The sequence below is a fragment of the Triticum urartu genome, unplaced genomic scaffold (assembly GCF_056163025.1).
Source record: "Triticum urartu cultivar PI428250 unplaced genomic scaffold, HENAU_Tu73 scaffold2, whole genome shotgun sequence".
NCBI lineage: Eukaryota > Viridiplantae > Streptophyta > Magnoliopsida > Poales > Poaceae > Triticum > Triticum urartu.
This window is the reverse complement of record NW_028260368.1, coordinates 10433739-10445119: the sequence shown is the minus strand read 5'-3', so window position 1 is coordinate 10445119 and position 11381 is coordinate 10433739. Positions and strand designations below refer to the sequence as shown.

Genomic DNA, 11381 nt, shown 5'->3' with positions numbered 1-11381 from the left:
TTATGTTATCAACTATTTCGTGTTTTCAAAGTTATTAATTGTCTCATACCCTATTTTTGATTTCGATAGTATGGTGTAGCGTATCTTATGCAAACGGAATTCTAAGGTTTCTTTATTTTATTATGCAATAAGAAGAATTCTTCCATTTTCTTTTTCTTTAGTTGCGGGAAAACCCAAATTAAAACTTTTATTTTATAGCGAGCGCAATTTCTAGTAAAAAATCCTGTATCCTTCCACTTAGATCAAAAGGAATTTTTCCAATAGAACTATGGAACCCCCGAGTGGTTGCGGTTGTACCTGTACTGCAGGAATAAGAAAACTCGCTATTCACTCAGTTTATTTTCCATAATAAGTTATGTAGGAGAGATGGCCGAGCGGTTCAAGGCGTAGCATTGGAACTGCTATGTAGACTTTTGTTTACCGAGGGTTCGAATCCCTCTCTTTCCGTTTTTCTTAATTCATCAACGTTAAGGATCACAATGTATCAAATCAAATAACAATTTTTTCCAGCAATAATATAATATCTTATATTATCTTATTTTGATTTAATAGAAATTAGAAATTCTCTATAGCAAATTACTGTGGTATGTAAAATACACATAGAGGAAAAAAGAAAAAAGGATCCTAATCCTAGGGTTAATCAATTTTAGCTAGTTGATGGGAAAATACAAATTAATGGTAATGGTCTTAGGGCGATTTAGTTCGGGGAAAGGGGAAGGGGAAGAAAATTCTATGAACCTTTCCTTTTTTCGTTAAGTTCAAGTCTGACGAGAGTAATATTCTACAACTAACAACTCATTTATTTTGAGACCGACCCACTTCCTATCTAGGATTTTATTTACTAGTCCTTTATATTCCAACGTGTCAATCGCCAAATGCTTTGGCAATTTCCCCGGGTCCGATGAAGCAATATAATTTTGAACCAGACCTTTTGATCTTTGGTTATCTTTCGTAGTAATAATATCTCGGGGTTTGCAACGAAAACTTGGTATATTGACTATACGACCATTAACTAAAATATGTCTATGGTTGACTAATTGGCGGGCCCCAGGAATGGTTGAAGCCATACCCAATCGAAAAAGGATATTATCCAAACGCATTTCAAGTAATTGTAGTAAAACCTGGCCTGTTGACCTTTTTGCTTTTCCAGCGATATGTACATATCTAAGTAATTGTCGTTCTGTCAGACCATAATGAAAACGCAATTTCTGTTTTTCTTGAAGACGAATACGATATTGCTCCTTTTTCCCAGAATTGAATTTTTTTTTAAGATTACTTCCGGATTTAGGTGTTTTTCTAGTGAGTCCTGGTAAAGCTCCCAGACGGCGTATTTTTTTTAAACGAGGTCCTCGATAACGGGACATGAAGACTCCTTTTTTTATTTTATTGAAATTTCATTTTACACAATTAATTTCATTGTATTTACATTACAGAATACATCGAAATTAAAACTGAATTAAACTACAGGATAAACAGAGTAAAATCAACTAAAGTACCCCAAAAAATGGAATTTCATCAAAATCTTTTTTTTTTGTATATATATTATTTATTTTATTGTTTTGTATCTAGCAAAATTGTAAGGTAAAAAACATAAAAGATCCTGGATTCTCCATTTAATTCGGAAAAAAAGAGATTCTTGTTCGTAGAACATCGATAGAGAAAAAAAAGCCGACTATCGGATTTGAACCGATGACCCTCGCATTACAAATGCGATGCTCTAACCTCTGAGCTAAGTGGGCTTACATAACGGAAATAGTGTAACAAATAGAAATAGGTATAGTATAGGAAATCCGTAAAATCTCAGATATTAGTTATTAATCTTAGCTATTAACTAGTTCTAAATTTGAAGTTATACTTATAAAAATAAAAAAATACTAAAACTTCTTAAAGATAAAGTTAGCTTGATATGCTTAACTATAGGATATTAAAAAATAAAATTATAGAATTTATTGGTATTTTCATTCGATCATTATAGACTTTATTATTTGTTAATAATTTGAGGATTAATATTTCACTAAGGGGAACATAGAGTCAGAGTAAATAAAATTGCTAATTCTGATTAGAAAAAAAGAATAAATATCAAGCGTTATAGTATAATTTTGAATACTATAAAAAAGTAAGACGGGAGGTGGGGGAGATAAAAACTTTTGGATATATTGATTCGGATTGAATTGCAAATACATCAAGGATAGAATCAATTCAATTCTGAATTGCAATAAGCAAGCGAGGTCTCTCAAATAGAGTCGAACTGAACTGCTAGACTACGTTGAGTGATGAACTCAATGATTCAAAAAAAAAAACTAAGAGATGGATGAAATTACACAAGGAATCCTGGTCTCAAAGAAGAGGGAAATGGGGATATGGCGAAATCGGTAGACGCTACGGACTTGATTGTATTGAGCCTTGGTATGGAAACCTGCTAAGTGGTAACTTCCAAATTCAGAGAAACCCTGGAATTAAAAAAGGGCAATCCTGAGCCAAATCCGTGTTTTGAGAAAACAAGGGGTTCTCGAACTAGAATACAAAGGAAAAGGATAGGTGCAGAGACTCAATGGAAGCTGTTCTAACGAATCGAGTTAATTACGTTGTGTTGTTAGTGGAATTCCTTCTAGTTCTAAATTAGAGAAAGAGGGGTTTTATACCTTATACATTTAATAAACACGTATAGATACTGACATAGCAAACGATTAATCACAGAACTCATATTATATTCTAATTATAATATAGGTTCTTTATCTTTTTTAAAAATGAAATTAGAAATGATAATGATTATGAAATAAAAAACTCATATCATAATTTTTTTTTTTCATTATTGTGAATCCACTCCAATCGAATATTGAATAATCAAATTCTTCAATTAAAATTCAAAGTTTTCGAGATCTTTAAAAAAGTGGATTAATCGGACGAGGACAAAGAGAGAGTCCCATTCTACATGTCAATACTGACAACAATGAAATTTCTAGTAAAAGGAAAATCCGTCGACTTTATAAGTTGTGAGGGTTCAAGTCCCTCTATCCCCAAATCCTCTTTTATTCCCTAACTATACTATATTATTATTATTTATCCTCTTTTTTTTTTTCTTTTTATCAATGCACTTTTTTTTCTTTTTATCAATGCAATGGGTTTAAGATTCATTAGCTTTCTCATTCTACTCTTTCACAAAGGAATGCGAAGAGAACTCAATGGATCTTATCCTATTCATTGAATAGATTTCTTTTTTATTAGAGTATCGGCAAGAAATCTTGGTTATTCACTCTATTTTTAAGTTTTATTTAAGTAAACCATGCACAATGCATAGGACTACCCCCCCCATTTTCAAATTTAAAATTTGAAATACTTTAATTAATTTTTAGTCCTTTTAATTGACATAGATACAAATACTCTACTAGGATGATGCACAAGAAAAGGTCAGGATAGCTCAGTTGGTAGAGCAGAGGACTGAAAATCCTCGTGTCACCAGTTCAAATCTGGTTCCTGGCAGAGAAAAAAAAAAAAAAGATCCACCGAATAGGTATTGATCCAAATACCTCGAGATGGATTGTGATACATATTCATTAATAATATTTATTCATCTAAGTGGATAAATCTATAATATAAATATAGAGGCACTTCTTTTTCTTTTTAAAGAAGTTTTAAAATATATCTTTTCTTTATGATAAAGAAGGGGGTGAGATTCCCCTTTATTTTTTTGCGTTTCTTAATTTTGTATTCCGCTATTCCGACGAATATTTTTTTAGTCTTGCTTATCTTTATCTTATCTTATTTTCCTAGTTGTGCTAAGTAATGTGCGCGGTACAAAGTTCCTGGTAGAGAACTTCTTTGAGTCATCCTATTTTTCTGTTCATATGAAGGAAATTAATATGCGATTTTCAAAATAGGGGAATCCAAATGAAACCCTTTTTTTGCTCAGTCTATCTGGAATGCTTTTGTATAATTAGGAATTAATTATAAATAGGTATTCCGTTTCATCTAGGAAAAGAACCTAAAAATATTCCTTGACTTGAATAAAATCTGGAGTTGTGTTGTATAAGTGAGCATGAATTTCTTATCATTCAATGAGCATCTTGTATTTCATAAAAATTGGGGGTTATATAATCCTTACGTAAGGGCCAGCCTATCCAACTTTCAGGCATTAGGATACGTTTAAGGCGCGGATGATTATCATAAGAGATTCCCACCATATCATAAGATTCGCGTTCTTGAAAATCGGCACTTCTCCAAATCCAGAAGACAGACGGAATTCTAGGATTATCCTTTTGGGCAAAGACTTTTATGCAGACTTCTTCTGGATTATCTATACCATATTGTATTCTCGTAAGATGATACACGCTAGCTAAAGATCCACCGGGTGCTACATCATAAGCACATTGGGAGCGTAAATAATTGTAACCATATACATATAAAATGACAGCAATGGAATCCCAATCCCCTGCTTTTATTTGTAAAGTCTCTATTCCTCGGTGATCAAAGCCCAAAGATCTATGAACCACCTCATGTTTGACTAGCCAATTAGATAACCAACCCTGCTGCATTGTCTTCATCTCTCCCTCTTTGTATAAATATTTCACATTTCGGATGCAAGTTTGAAAGATTGCCCTGCTTTTTATTTTTCTACACAAAAGAGCCCCTCTCCTAATTCACTAATTTGTAGGAAGGTACTGAACTTTTGGATTTGAAAAAAGTTTCAGAAGATATATCTAATGTAGATGGTGATTGATAGAGCAATTCTTGCTCATAAGTTCCTGTATGAGTACTGCGCCTAACATAAAGCTTGTGACTGGTAGTAAAACATCTATTTTTATTTTGAGATAGAGTTTGATCCTCAACTATTTCTCGCGATATCTTCTTACGAAGTTTTGTTAGGGCATCTATAACTGCCTCCGGTTTAGGTGGGCAGCCCGGCAAGTAGACATCCACAGGAATTAACTTATCAACTCCCCGAACAGTACTATAGGAATCCGTACTGAACATTCCCCCTGTAATAGTACAGGCTCCCATAGCAATGACGTATTTTGGTTCAGGCATTTGCTCGTATAATCTCACTAAAGAGGGAGCCATTTTCATTGTTACCGTACCGGCTGTTAAAATTAGGTCTGCTTGCCTAGGACTTGATCTTGGTACCAATCCATAACGATCAAAGTCGAATCGTGAGCCTATTAATGAAGCAAATTCAATGAAACAACAACTGGTACCGTATAGAAGGGGCCATAAACTGGAGAGTCTTGACCAATTCGAAAGATCATTTGGTGTAGTTGAAATAACAGAATTGGAACTTGTTTGGTCAAGTAAGGGAAACTCAATCAAATTCATAACTGTCTCAATAGAATCTTTTCCTTCTTTTTTTTTGTCTAAATATTCAGTTAAGACCATTCCAAGGCTCCTTTTCGCCATGCATAAACTAAACCAACAACTAAGATAAGCACGAAAATCAAAGCTTCGATAAAAACGGATACACCCAATACGTCGAAACTCATTGCCCAAGGGTATAGAAAGACGGTTTCCACATCAAAAACAACAAAAACGAGCGCAAACATATAATAGCGTATTCGGAATTGTACCCAAGCCCCTCCCATGGGTTCTATACCCGATTCATAACTAGAAAGCTTCTCTGGTCCTTCACTAACCGGGGCTAAAAGTCCTGAAATCGAAAATGCCAAAATAGGAATAAGGCTTGCTATTATTAGAAATGTCCAAAAAATATCATATTCGTGAAGCAGAAACATAATGTACTCCCATTAATGTGGAATAGGCGGAACTTAAATTAGTCAATTCAATTCAGCATTGTCAATTTATCCAGAACTTCTCTCTTTTCCTCGGTGAAACAAGAATCTTTTTTGTTCAAACAAAAGCGCTTAGTTTAAGTTTAGCCTTTGTTTCCTCTGTGCTGCATCTTCTTTAAAGATTCATCCAATGGAATCCCAACTCCCTTTCTTTTGGATTTCCATTCTATTTAGATATGGTGTATGTAGATCTAATTCTTATATAAAGAAAACTTTCTCGTTTCACTTTGTCTCGCTTTCTCTAGAATCTCTAGAAAAAAGAATAGCTCTATCCTTTATTTAATATTTAATAATAAAATAATAAGAGACTATTAAATAAAAATGAGAATACTACTAAATTAGAACCTAATTAAGATAGTAGGACTAATCTATGCAGTATAATTAATGAGAAGTAATACTATAAAATAAAAATAAAGAACTCTATTTCAGAACTATGAGACAGAATATTCTGTTTTCTTATTTACTCTTTACTTTATTTTTTCTATTTAAAGTTGATCAATTTACATAATGTATCTATAAACAAAGTAATAAATATACTTAAAACAAAGTAGGAATTCGCAAAATGGATAAAATCATTGCAGTTATTATAGGGAAGTCTAGAGATATCCTATTTGAAGGAGGACGGGATTCAAATCAGGGAAAGGATCCTTTCTTCTATTGATTTGATAGAAATTCGTTTTTCTTTTCCTGTCTGTATGATTTTGATTTTCGATGAATGAGCCTTTGGTAATGCTTTTATCTCTATTCTATGTCGCAGGCGCCTATCCAGTCTATAAACAAATACTAATGAGAAAATGAAAACTATACTAAACTAAAGAAAACATAGGATAGAGATCCTAAAATCTAAAAAAGGGCATATTAGGGCTATACGGATTCGAACCGTAGACCTTCTCGGTAAAACAGATCAAACGGATTATTATCGAAATGATTTGAACTGTTTCAAAGACCCAACATGCATTTTTTTGCATTGGGCTCTTTCATAAACTGATTTAAAGATCAGTTAGTCCACCATAGTTTTTCTTTACGGAAAGATAATGAGATGGCTCCCTGTGCTCTGATTGATTTTTTGTATTATGATCTATCTAGGAGCAATACCAAAGTGTTTCAAAGGAGGATTACCTTGACTTAGGTCTGCCTCCGGTCTAAATTAAATCAACCTAAGTGAAATGGAGTCTCTATCGTTCCACTGCAAGAGTTAACTATGAGACTTCATACACCTTAAAGTTCATAGAACGAAAAGAAGTTTTTTGGAGGCCCTTATCCTCATTACGCCTAGCATTTAGTGGGCTGGATATTTACCTTATCAACTAGCAAATCCATAAGGGTTCTATTTGATTAGGCACCTGAATTGGCACCTGAATCGGACTGAACCGACTGTTTGTCAGGCTACTGTTCTCCTATTCTCTCGAATCTATGAAGTAAGACATTGATTTTGCAATAAGATCGATTATGTTCATTGCATAATAAGCTCCTTTGAAAAGCATTGGCGCACGTGTAAACGAGTTGCTCTACCGAACTGAGCTATAGCCCTTATCAGAGATATCTTAACATATAGATAATTTCTTGTCAAGATGAATATTTTCTAATGCCAGAGGATACCCCTTTGATCTGTATCTGTTTAGTATTTAGTTTAGTATTTAGTATATAACAGACCAATAACAGAGCGGTATTGCTTAGAAAAGGGATTCAATATATAATCGATCGAAGTAATGGGTCTTCCTTTGTGGTGATAAATTGCCTACTTAACTCAGTGGTTAGAGTATTGCTTTCATACGGCGGGAGTCATTGGTTCAAATCCAATAGTAGGTAAGTAGGTAGAAAAATTACTAGATAGCATTGGACTTACTTCGCTTCGCTATCTAATAACTTTTTCTACCCCTCTTCCCTTTTTCTTTGTATCAACTATAAACCACTGGATTGTCTTCAATTGGATGGGGGAATCCAATTGACAGCCTCGATTCGTATCCTAGCTCGTCTGAGAGCGAGCTTCGCTTCAACCAAATCTTTCGTACCCTCAGCTTTACTCAAGTTAGCTTCGGCTATTTCAAGTGCCTTTTGAGCTTCTTCCGGATCAATATCACTACCCAGTTCCGCATCATTTCCTAAAATGATGATCTCATTATTAACTATTCTCGCAAAACCGCTCCACAGAATCGCTGTTAACCATTGGTCGTTGAGGAGGCGTATTCTCAAAGGACCCATATCTACTGCTGTGTTAATGGGGGCGTGGTTTGGTAATACGCCAATTTGGCCACTATTAGTGGATAAAATGATTTCTTTCACTTCACAATCCCAAATAATTCGCTTAGGAGTCAGTACATAAAGATTTAATTTCATTTCTTCGATTTGTTCTCCTCTTCTAAGGTTATAGCTTTCGTGCTAGCTTCATCGATGTTACCCACCAAATAAAAAGCCTGTTCAGGTAGGCCGTCTAATTCTCCGGAAAGGATTAGTTGAAATCCCCTAATAGTTTCCGCAAGAGCAACATACTTTCCTGGAGAACCAGTAAAAACTTCTGCCACAAAGAACGGTTGTGATAAGAAACGCTCAATTTTTCTTGCTCTTGCTACAGTTAAACGATCCTCTTCCGATAATTCATCCAAGCCAAGAATTGCGATAATGTCCTGAAGTTCTTTGTAACGTTGTAAAGTTTCCTTAACTCTTTGCGCAGTTTCATAATGTTCGTTGCCAACGATCCGAGGCTGTAACATAGTCGAGGTTGAATCTAAAGGATCTACTGCTGGATAAATACCCTTGGAAGCTAATCCTCTGGAAAGTACGGTAGTAGCATCCAAATGTGCAAATGTTGTGGCAGGGGCAGGGTCGGTCAAATCGTCTGCAGGTACATAAACTGCTTGAATCGAAGTTATAGATCCCTTTTTAGTAGAAGCAATTCTTTCTTGCAAAGAACCCATTTCTGTACTAAGAGTAGGTTGATAACCCACTGCGGAGGGCATTCTCCCTAATAAAGCGGATACCTCTGATCCTGCTTGAACAAAACGAAAGATATTATCGATAAATAAAAGCACGTCTTGCTTATTAACATCTCGGAAATATTCCGCCATAGTTAGGGCAGTTAAACCAACTCTCATACGAGCTCCCGGTGGTTCATTCATTTGGCCATAGACTAGAGCTACCTTTGATTCCTCAATATTTTTTTCATTAATTACTCCGGATTCCTTCATTTCCATATAAAGATCATTTCCTTCACGAGTCCGTTCCCCTACTCCACCGAATACGGATACGCCCCCATGAGCTTTAGCAATGTTATTGATTAATTCCATGATCAGTACTGTTTTACCTACTCCAGCCCCCCCAAATAGTCCTATTTTTCCTCCACGTCGATAAGGAGCTAAAAGATCGACGACCTTAATACCTGTTTCAAAGATGGATAATTTCGTATCTAACTCGATAAAGGCAGGCGCAGATCTATGAATAGGGAACGTTGCACTACTATCTACAGGACCCAAATTGTCAACAGGCTCCCCAAGAACGTTGAAAATTCGTCCGAGAGTAGCTCCACCGACCGGAACACTGAGAGGAGCTCCCGTGTCAATCACTTCCATTCCTCTCATCAACCCGTCCGTAGCACTCATAGCTACAGCTCTAACTCGATTATTTCCTAATAATTGTTGTACCTCACAAGTCACATTAATTTGCTTATCGGCAGTGTCTCTACTCTGGACTACCAAAGCGTTATAAATATAAGGTAACTTGCCTGGGGGAAAAGTGACATCCAGCACGGGTCCAATAATTTGATCGATACGACCTGTACTTTTTTCTTCAATTGTGGAAACCCCGGGAGGAGAAGTAGTAGGATTGGTTCTCATAATTATCACATAATTAAAAAAAAGGAATTTGTCGAAATTTTTCTTTTTTTATTGTTGAATAATGCCAAATCAAATCAAAAAAAATCCAAAAGTAAAAAGGAAATGAATTAGTTAATTCAATAAGAGAGAAAAGGGGACCAGGACTTGATTTCGTTGCCACAAGCGAATCCCATTCAATCGTTTACTCATGGAATGAGTCCATTGGAAAGTTCAATCAATCTTTTTTTTCATATACATTTTGCCTTTTGTGGAGGATCTGTGCCTACTCTACTTTCCTATCTAGGACTTCGATATACAAAATATATACTACTGTGAAGCATAGATTGCTGTCAACAAAGAATTTTATTAGTATTTAGTTAGGTATTTGCATTCAAAATAAGAAAAGAGAACTATTAAGAACTTGTAAAATAAGGATTAGGAATTAATTTGGGTTGCGCTATATCTATCAAAGAGTATACAATAATTATGGATTTGGTAAATCAAATCCATGGTTTAATAACGAACCGTGTTAACTTACCATAACAACAACTCAATTCCTATCGAATTCCTATATTGGAATTCCTATAGGATAGAACATACACAGGGTGTACGCATTATATATGAATGAAACATATTCATTAACCTAAGCATGCCCTCAATTTTCTTTAATGAGTTGATATTATATTAATTGAATATCCTTTTTGTTTTACGAGATTTTTGCTAAAGTTTCATTTACGCCTAATTAACATCGAGTAGACCCTGTTATTGTGAGAATTCTTAATTCAAGAGTTATAGGGAGGGACTTATGTCACCACAAACAGAAACTAAAGCAGGTGTTGGATTTCAAGCTGGTGTTAAAGATTATAAATTGACTTACTACACCCCAGAGTATGAAACTAAGGATACTGATATCTTGGCAGCATTCCGAGTAAGTCCTCAGCCTGGGGTTCCGCCCGAAGAAGCAGGGGCTGCAGTAGCTGCCGAATCTTCTACTGGTACATGGACAACTGTTTGGACTGATGGACTTACCAGTCTTGATCGTTACAAAGGACGATGCTATCACATCGAGCCTGTTGCTGGGGAAGACAACCAATGGATCTGTTATGTAGCTTATCCATTAGACCTATTTGAAGAGGGTTCCGTTACTAACATGTTTACTTCCATTGTAGGTAACGTATTTGGTTTCAAAGCCCTACGTGCTCTACGTTTGGAGGATCTACGAATTCCCCCTACTTATTCAAAAACTTTCCAAGGCCCGCCTCATGGTATCCAAGTTGAAAGAGATAAGTTGAACAAGTACGGTCGTCCTTTATTGGGATGTACTATTAAACCAAAATTGGGATTATCCGCAAAAAATTATGGTAGAGCGTGTTATGAGTGTCTACGTGGTGGACTTGATTTTACCAAAGATGATGAAAACGTAAACTCACAACCATTTATGCGCTGGAGAGACCGTTTTGTCTTTTGTGCCGAAGCTATTTATAAATCACAGGCCGAAACCGGTGAAATCAAGGGGCATTACTTGAATGCGACTGCGGGTACATGTGAAGAAATGATTAAGAGAGCTGTATTTGCAAGAGAATTAGGGGTTCCTATTGTAATGCATGACTACTTAACTGGGGGATTCACCGCAAATACTACTTTGGCTCATTATTGCCGCGACAATGGCCTACTTCTTCACATTCACCGTGCAATGCATGCAGTTATTGATAGACAGAAAAATCATGGTATGCATTTCCGTGTATTAGCTAAAGCATTGCGTATGTCTGGGGGAGATCATATCCACTCCGGT

General features: G+C 35.6%; 3 non-coding genes across 3 annotated transcripts; 2 read left to right on the top strand and 1 right to left on the bottom strand.

Moving 5' to 3' along the window:
* Window positions 1-360: 360 nt before the first annotated feature.
* Window positions 361-447, top strand: TRNAS-GGA (transfer RNA serine (anticodon GGA)). Its single transcript has one exon. It is a non-coding gene; the product is annotated as a tRNA-Ser (tRNA).
* A 1219-nt stretch (window positions 448-1666) lies between these two features.
* Window positions 1667-1739, bottom strand: TRNAT-UGU (transfer RNA threonine (anticodon UGU)). The gene has a single exon. It is a non-coding gene; the product is annotated as a tRNA-Thr (tRNA).
* A 1668-nt stretch (window positions 1740-3407) lies between these two features.
* Window positions 3408-3480, top strand: TRNAF-GAA (transfer RNA phenylalanine (anticodon GAA)). The gene has a single exon. It is a non-coding gene; the product is annotated as a tRNA-Phe (tRNA).
* The last annotated feature ends 7901 nt before the right edge of the window (window positions 3481-11381 follow it).